Source organism: Egretta garzetta, unplaced genomic scaffold (assembly GCF_000687185.1).
Source record: "Egretta garzetta isolate BGI_Z169 unplaced genomic scaffold, ASM68718v1 scaffold472, whole genome shotgun sequence".
NCBI lineage: Eukaryota > Metazoa > Chordata > Aves > Pelecaniformes > Ardeidae > Egretta > Egretta garzetta.
Window position 1 is genome coordinate 17,840 of NW_009258763.1, and position 8,108 is coordinate 25,947.

Below are 8,108 nucleotides of genomic sequence, written 5' to 3' on the forward strand. Positions count from 1 at the left end.
CCGCCCCAGCTCGCCCGGCTTTATGTCCGCCAGCGTGCGGCATTGCACATCTGGCCCCCGGGGACGGGGCTCCAGCCCACATTGCACATCTGGCCCCCGGGGACGGGGCTGCAGCCTGCCAGGCTGCACCCTGTGGGGCTCAGGCCTGCCCCCCTTCCGGGAGCAAAACCCACAGCCAGGCTGTGAGTGCCAGGCACAAGGTGCTGGGGTGGGTCACGCGTTTTAGGGACATCTGTCACCACAGGAGGGGTGGCTTGGTACGTGCAGATGTGTGCGCCCACCACCTGATGGACCGCAGCTTTGGGGCCAGCTAAGGGCAGGGAGAAACCCCGGCTGGTTTTCTCCAAATGTCCTAAAGGGTCCTTGCCAAAGCAGATTGCCTGGGAAGCTCCCCAGGGCCAGGCTGGAGGCCAAGCTGGAGGTAACGGCACCCATCCCAGCTCCTGGTACTCCATGTCGCTTTCTTTCAAACATACCTAACACTAATTACTATTGCTGCAATGTGTAAGTGGAAGTTAGGAAACCTCCAGTACTGCAGAGAGCGCAGAGCAGCTTGATTTTAAAACTGCTCAAGCCTGAAAGCCAAGACTTACACCTCAGCCTGCAAAGCCCAAGAAGGGCTCAGACGCCTCTGGGGTCCCCTGAGCACCAGCACCACAGAGCCTTAGCCAGAGGCAGAGCACAGGCAAAGCAGTGCGGAGACAGACAGAAACACCAAAGAGCCATGGACTGGACACGGCCGGTCCCTCCACATGCCAAAACCAGGCTCTGCCCTCTCGCCCAGGCACTTTCTGAGATGGCACAGCCTGAACGCCAAGACTTTTCAGCACACAGAGGCACAGGATGCGCTGCCCTGGGGCAGTGCCTGGGGACAGGCCCCCCCTGGGGGACAACTGTGCTGCCCACCCAGCCCCACCAGCCGTCGGCCCCTGCGTGCTCACTGAGCATCCTCAGGGTGCTCCGGTACCGGGGCTGGTGGTGGTCCCCGAGCAGGGCAGTGTCCCAGGGCCCCTTCGCAGCCCCGCTCCCCCAACCCTGCATGCTCCCTGACAACTGCTCTCAGCATTCCCCCTTGCCTTTGTTCCGGTAAATGATGGCCTTTGCAACCAAGATGGGAACGAACAGCAGGTAAAGCTTATTTGTAAGGATGCCGAGGCAACACTGCTATTTAACTTCATGCCATTTTTTTTCCCCTTTAAATCCCCTTCAGTTCCTCATGGAGATAAATTACAGTCTGCTGTGCCCAGAAAGCCGCATCCCTGCTGCTCAGCTGCTCACCCGCTGCCTCCGTGCCCTTTCCTAGTGAAGCGAAACACCCTGCCCTGCCCCGTGCAGCAGAGCTTTGATAAGGACTGATGTGTCTGGGGAGCTGCCTGGCAGATTGGCCGCATTTCTGGACTGTGATTTGAAAGCAGAGATGCGGGGTGTGCTCTTTTGCTGTTAATTCATAGGGTTTAATGCCAGAAAGCATCATCACGTTCATCCAGGCTGCCCTCCTCTGCCCCCCAGCACCCCAAATCTCACACTGCCGCTAGAGAGGCAGCAAATTTTTATTTGCAACCTTCAAGTTTCAGAATCCCCCTCCCGTTTCTCCCTGGGAAGAGGAAAGTCATTAAAACAAGCAGTCCCTTTGCTATGTTGCTTATGGATCATCCCACTCCCAGATGGGATGTCTGTATTGCAGCAGGGTTCGTTAGACTGGATTTGCATAGTCTGGGTTTATATTTGGTTTCTAGCTTTGGATGGCTTATTCCACTCCCAGGGGGTCTGATACGTCTTTTCCCTTTGCAGGCTTTGGAGCTACACTAACTCGGTAACAACCTCAGAGAGCGCAAATGCTGAGAGGTAATTTATTAAATACAGCCAACATGAGTGATATTTCCCTGGGCACTGATTTATCAGGAGCGGGAAGGGGAAGGAGCAGACAGCGCAATCCCTCTATCCGTACTCTGTTGCAAAGCATCAGCTATTCGGCACACATGTGCCTCCCGTCCTTGCACCCAGCTCAGCTCTGCTTTCCCACCAAGGCAGAAATCCTAACTGCTGTGCTCCCCAGACCCCCTCTTTTAAGAAGGCAGAGGGAAAGCCTGCGACATGAAACCCTGCATTTGCACCTCCAAGTGGAGAAATGTCTCCCGGCCCCGTCAGCACCAGCACAAAGTGGGCATGCACGGTGCCCGGGCGGTGACCGCAGCGGCTGGCGGAGAAGGGTCCATGCCAGCAATGTCTGCAGCCAGCTGAGCCCCTGCCGTCTTTGCTCCAAGGGCCACAGCTGCCCAGCGAGGCCAGCAGTTCCTTCATTGCTGTGATGCATCCATGGTCCTCATCGCCCTGCTGTTTCTGCCCTTAGCTCAAAACACCGGCCCTTAGGGACCCAGCTCCCCTCCCAGCGGCTCCGTGGCCCTCATCCCTGAGCCCTGACCCCAGCTGGAGTCGGCAGTGCCAGATAATAACCAGGGAAGCGCAGAAATTAAGGCTGCAAGGTCATGCACCCCACAGCAGTATCTCTGCAGCCCTCCATCAATCCTGACAGACGCGGAGGCGGCTCCTTCAGGAATGGGGACTGACCCTGTGAGTCACTGCTCCTGCCTCAGGGACTGTTTCCAAAACTCTGACCTGAACCCCTCTCGCTGCAGATGAACCCCATCTCTGCCTGCTCCAGCCACCACGGTGCAGAGACCAGGCTGCTCCCTTGCCCACGCAGGCCCCCTCTCGCCCCCAACAGCCCCCAGCCCCACAGGCACAGCCCTCCCTCAGGGTCCCTCTGCCTCGCAGGGGCAAGACCGGCTCAGCTCTGCTCCCATCCCACATCTGTGCTGTTGGCGATCCCTTCCCACCCAAACACCTTCCTCGAGTCGCCAGGCAACAGCACCCTTTTTGTCAGCCCATTCCTCCTGTTCGCCAAGCCCACGTGGACATCTCAGCCCGCCCTCAAGCCCTCTTGCATCTCTCCCACCCTGGTGGCATCTGCAAATGTGGTAAGCAGCTCACATCCCATCACACAGGCTGCTAATGGGAACACGGATGAGGCTCAGACCCCAGACTGACCCCTGCGCTCAGCACTGGAGGACAGAGCAGCTGCAACCTTTCATCCTATACTTTTATTGCATTTTTCAAGTCTTCTCAAGATTTCACCCGGCTGCTTGAATGTAATCGAGTCCCAGCACAGGCTCGCTGAGCTGCCCAAGCAGCGAAAGGCAGGGCAGAGCCCTTCCCAGTCCTGGGAGAGCCATTCCCCTCCAGCACCAGCACGGAGGGATGCTCACCGCATCCGCCAGCTCCCTGCAGCCCATGGGGGCACGGCTGGGTGCTAACCCCAACCCCTTCAAGGTTCCAGGCGGGTACAGGGTGCTGCTGCCCACTGCTCAGGGACAGGGCACCAGGCACCCATGCCCTGGGCTGACATAGCTGCACAAGGGGCTCAGCACCTTCTCCTCCTTTTCCTTCCCATCTCCACCCTGACCAGACCCAGCAAAGGGTGCCCATGGGGTTCATCAAAGTCCCTTTAAGGGTGCCACATATGCCAGGGTGAACACCTTGCCAGCAACCCCCCTACCAGATGCCTGCAGGGTGTTGTGCCAAAGACAAGAGCTCCAAGAGCAGCTATGTGCTATTTGGGCTCCTCAAAGAATAACTGCCCTTAGCCCAAGGGGAACCCAACCCCAGGCACGGCACTGGCCCCCAGAGCACGGGAGGCTCCGTAAGCTTTTACGAGGCACTAAAGCAGGTTAGCATCACAATAAATTTTTAAGCGTTACAAACAGCATCGATTGTGAGAGTAACGGTGAGGATGCGGAAGGCTTTCTGCTCTTCCTAACTCCTCTCTGGGGTTTTCATGCCACAGCCATTAGCTGCTCGCAGTCAGGGAGTACTTCACACTCACGCAGTGTTGTGGCGTGTCACCTTCAGGTTAAAAATAAATAAATAACCTCACTCAACCCTGGTGTGAGAGAGAAAAGGCAGCGGGTCCTTTCCGTTTCATAAACAGGGAAACTGAGGCTGAGATTTACCTGGAGACCCTCAAAATTGGGCTTTTTGCACCATGCTGACCAAGCCTGGCGAGGAGTATTGCCGCTCCCATGGCTCCTCTGCTTCCCAGGGCAGGGGAGGGAGCCCAGCCCTCAGGTTCCGTCCTGCCGCTCAGCAGAGCAAGGTCCAATCCACCCTGCACCCTCCTCAGCACACCCCCTTTGCTCACCCCTCCTGCAGCAGCTCCCGGCAGCGATGGGAGGACAAGTGCACCTGAACTGCTCGGTTATGGGTGCCTGCTCAACCCCAGACCAGTTGGGTCTTCTGGAGCATCCCATTTTGGAGCTGGGGCTTCCTCCTACTGAGAAATATCCAGGGCCAGGAGCTCGCATCTCTCCCACTCTTGGTGCCCAGGGCTGCTCCTCGGCTGCATCACTTGAAAAATTAATCTTCTCTTTTTTTCTGATCTTCCTCCTCCGAGCAGCCTCTCTCCCCCACAGGACACTTGCCTCTGCTATTTTGAGCAGCAAGTGCATCCAAAATGCACGCCAGCAAAGCAGATACTCAGCACAGCTTCAGAGCCTGTATGTGGCAGGGAGGCCTGGGATGGTCCTGGAGGGGACAGCCTGGGACCGACCCCACACCAACACCACGGAGAGGTTCCCTCCATCCCACCTCATTCCCTTCCTGCCTCCAGCAATGCCAGGACCCTAATGACCAGGCTGCAAACCATCCCCTCTTGATGCCCACGTAACTAATTGCAGCCTGGTGCTGTACAGCAGGGAAACCTCTGCTCACTGCTGCTGCCACTGCAGCCGTCCCTGGCCGTCCCCCAGCAGGGACAGAGGACAGAGGCCAGCCACCAGAGCTGGCCTTGGAGCCACTTGTGCTAGAAGCCTGCTGGGGAGCAGAGATCTGGGTCCAACATCCCCCGGGATGGGGCCATTTGCTATCGCACAACTGGTTTTTATTGCGTTTCAGAAAACCACACACAGAAACATCGCTTTGCCTTTCAGGTTTTATGAAAGGTTATTTCGGTAGCAATAAAGATAAAGGGGATGCGTCCGCAGCACTAAGTACCTCTGGAGCAGGCAGGGAACCATGAAGGACTCGGATGCAAGACAAAGAGAGGCTCCTTGGTTGCCCACCTCGCCCTCCTGTGCACGCACGCACACGTCCTGCTCCAGCGCTCGCCCACAGCAGCTCCCTGGGGAGCAAACCAGAGCAAGGATGGAGGAAAAGCCCCTCTCAGCGCAGGGTCATGGGCTCGTACACCTTTCCCCAGACGGGGCACCCTTTCCCTGCCTGCCTTGGTGGCACCCCCAGGCCTCTGTTCCCCTGGGGTGCGGGCTCTGCTCCCCTGTGGGGGTCTCTCAAGCATCCTTTGCGTGTTATAGCTGCCTCGCTCTCCTGCTGGCCGGAGGTTCAGTAGGAAAAAATTAAGTAGGAGAGCATGAAACTCAAAGCAAACGCACATCCCATACCGAGCCAGCTAGGCGGTTTCTATGCATGCATGTGCACGGGGTGCTATCCTGCACCAGCACCGCCGCTGCCGTGCCCAGCACACAGCAGCAGCGGCGTTTGAAGGTGCACACGAGAGACCCACAATTAAAGCCAGGAACAATTCCCCCTCCTCGCTCCCACCTCGGCAGTGAGGAATTGCCAGCGGCACAATGCATCACCCCGGAGGAGCAAAGTGGCAGCACATTTAAGGCAAAAATATCTATTTTAAAGGATGCAATAAAACAGAGCCAGGGAAGGGTTTATAGGGAAGCAATTGCCGTGCGGGGTGAGAAGTGGTCACCAGAGGCCAATCCGCCTGGCTTTATCGCCTGTTACCGGTGACTTTTCCCAACCAGGGGACAATAGATCCTCCGCTATCAGCCTTGGCTCCAGTCAATACAAACACGACATAGTTTTTTAAACTAATATTTTTCCAGCATGCAATTCCATGGAGAGCGAGAACGCAGCGTTACCATGGCGATATATAGACAGCATCTGCCTTGGACGTAGCTGAAGGGAGAAATTGGAATAGAATTGCAAATTTCCTCTGTCCGGGAAGGCTCCCAAGGAAGCCACCGCAGCAGGCTGAGCAGCCTGGCTTCCCCAGCCAGCCAGCATCCTCCCAGTGCCCAGCACCAGCTCTCCCGAGAGCTGAGGGCAGCTGGGCCGGCCAAGCACTGCCCTGGCTGGAAATCCATCCTGCATCCCGCCCCAGAGCCCTGCAGAGTCTGCGCGCTCCCTCACTGCCCCTGCAACCAGCCTGCTCAGCTGCAACATCAAAAACTTGCGCAGGCACCCCAGGAAAGGGAGAGGTTGACCCTCCCTGCAAGGTGCTTGCTAAGAATGAGCGTTCCCCAAAGCACCCCGAGGAGGCACAGCGCAAGGACTGCTGTCAAACACACGAGCGCTGCTGCGATACACCGGCCTTGCCACTGCAAGACATTTTGATAAAGCAGCCAGAGGGAGACGCGCGTGCATGAATTAACACGCGCTGGATGAGAGCTCGCTGCTGCAATTTTGGCGAGGGATGGTGAGGCAGTGCACGAGCGTGCCTCAGGTGCAGCCGCCCTGGCATCGAGCTCCCGTAGCCAAGGGCTGGAGCTCAGCACCCCTTCCCTCCGCCAGCAAGCTGGGTGGAAGAGCACGCAGACAGGGGGGACAGCAGAGCTGGCTGCAGTCTGGATGGGGCCCATTTCAGCACAGGCACATCCCAAGTTGGGGGAACAAGGCAAATGGAAGCCCTGTGCAATGCTGAGGCCAGGGACCTTGGGAGGGAGAAGAGGGAGCCAAGGGGGATGGGGGACCCCAAACCCAAAAAAACGATAGCAAGATGGTGGGGAGGCGAAAGGGGTGAGTGGGGCAATTCTCAGCTGTCAGCTGAAAACTTCAAAAGCAGGAGCAAGAGCAAAGCCATGAGGCTCAGTTTATCCCCCATGAGCAAAGAGCTGGGCTGGAAGCAGCCATTTGATGGCGGCGAATTTGCATTGATCCTGCTGGCACAGGGAGAGTGACCCAGCTCCCCGACAGGGCAGTCTGCTCTTCAGAGGCGCTTTCAAGGAAAGAAAGAAAGAAAAGCCAGCAAACCGGGAATGGAACCATGCCCTTCTCCCACAGCTCTTCTCCAGCAGCTGACACCCGAGGGACGCCCGGGAGCAGATAACACGGTAGTGCTGCAGGATTATCGCCCCGTCCTGCCTACGATGCCTCCGAGACCTGCTCTATCGTGCTTGCCAGAGGCGTAGGCGGGAGCAGAGGCAGCCATGCAAAGCGCCCAGAGACTTTTCTGCTTCCCCCCTTGCTGCAGATAAGCCTCTCTGCTTGGGGGGGGACACCGCTTGGTGTTCACATCGGGTTGCAGACTAGAAGGCACTTAGGGAGCAACCTCCTGTGCCCTGGTGCAAGGAAAGAGGGGTCCCCTGTCCCCCCATGCAGCCCCACTCATGCTCCTTCCTGGACACGTCTCCAGCCCTTACTCTGCACCAACAGCATGGCACTGCCACCAGGCAGACGCCACGGGAAACCTTCAAGCAGCAGACAAGCCCATTTCTCCCCAGCCCATGATCCCCCAAAGTTGCAGTGACCCTGTGAGGCAAATAAATCCCTCTTCTTCAAAGGAAAAGGGCGTGTTTCAAAAGCAATGGAGCTCAGACCTCACCACAGGACGCTGCTGCCTGAGTCCCCGTGACGGCTTTGGCAGTGCCGGCACACGTGGCTGCAGGGACAGCACTACCCTGCCCGGGGGTTTGGCCCATGGCGCCATGGGGCTCAGCCAGCTGGGGGGCTGGAGAAAGCCAGGAGCCTCCAAACACCACGCTGGACTGCCCTGCAAGGCTGTGGGAATGCAACAGGCAGGCAACATGACAGCAGGGACAGACAGACACCACTGCTCACCAGCACTGTGGGATGCACAGCAAGGTCAGCATCGCTCACACCACACATCCCGGGGCTTGGGAAAGGAAGCAGGCAGCGGAGGGCACTGGTAAGGGGGTGCTGGCTTCCCAAAGACAGCCAGCCCCTGGAAACAGCAAGTCACAAGCACAGACACTGCTGCAGGCTCCCCTGTGGTTGCTAGCTGACCCCACTCCATCAAGTGGTGAGAAGTTGGAGATTGCAAGGTTGCAGCCTCTTTACAAGGA